Source organism: Diaphorina citri, unplaced genomic scaffold (assembly GCF_000475195.1).
Source record: "Diaphorina citri unplaced genomic scaffold, Diaci psyllid genome assembly version 1.1 scaffold1903, whole genome shotgun sequence".
In the NCBI taxonomy this organism is placed as follows: Eukaryota; Metazoa; Arthropoda; class Insecta; order Hemiptera; family Psyllidae; genus Diaphorina; species Diaphorina citri.
In genome coordinates, this window is record NW_007379329.1 from 66,534 (window position 1) to 67,715 (window position 1,182).

The following is a 1,182-nucleotide window of genomic DNA, read 5'->3' on the forward strand; positions in this document are numbered from 1 at the left end:
TTGCATTGGTAATGTTTAAGTTACTCTCAATATCTATGTGACTAGTTGATTGATAAATATCGTCTATATTCTTCAAGATGAATGAAACAACATCTCTGAGAGCACTACTCGTATATCTCAAAAAGAAACCAAAGCAATTAAACCCCAGAGGGATCATCACTTGTCAGTGTAGATATGTATGTAGGATCTAGATTGTACATAGGTAATGTATTATCTACATATCTGCAATGTCTGTAATTGTAACAACACCTATTTGTATGACTTTAAGTACACTATTTCTACTACCTATCTATCTATCTATGTATTCATGCACCTACATAGGTATTCTAGGTATGTACTTCCTTTTTTGTCTGTTCTTGTGTATGATCTTTGTATTATGTATGTAGGATCTAGATTGTACATAGGTAATGTATTATCTACATATCTGGAATGTCTGTAATTGTAACAACACCTATTTGTATGACTTTAAGTACACTATTGCTACTATCTATCTATGTATTCATGCACCTACATAGGTATTATAGGTATGTACTTCCTTTTTTGCCTGTTCTTGTGTATGATCTTTGTAAAGTTTGCCTGCACGCCAACGATTTTCATTTTTCTCTGATGCTTCAATTTTTCTTCTTCTTCTTTTATATTCTTCAAGATGAATAAAACAACATCTCTGAGAGCACTACTCGTATATCTTAAAAAGAAACCAAAGCAATTAAACCCCAGAGGGATCATCACTTGTCAGTGTAGATATGTATGTAGGACCTAGATTTTACATAGGTAATGTATTATCTACATATCTGCAATGTCTGTAATTGTAACAACACCTATTTGTATGACTTTAAGTACACTATGTCTACTATCTATCTATGTATTCATGCACCTACATAGGTATTCTAGGTATGTACTTCCTTTTTTGTCTGTTCTTGTGTATGATCTTTGTAAAGTTTGCCTGCACGCCAACGATTTTCATTTTTCTCTGATGCTTCCATTTTTCTTCTTCTTCTCTCTCTTCTTCTTCTTCTTCGTCTAATATGGTGTGACCTCGGGAGCTTTGAATGGTTTTTGTTGTTAAGATAGACACATGTAGCATGCTATCTCTGATGCTTCAATTTTTATTCTTCTTCTTCTTCTTCTTTCTCTTCTTCTTTGTCTAATATGGTGTGACCTCGGGAGCTTTGAATGGTTTTT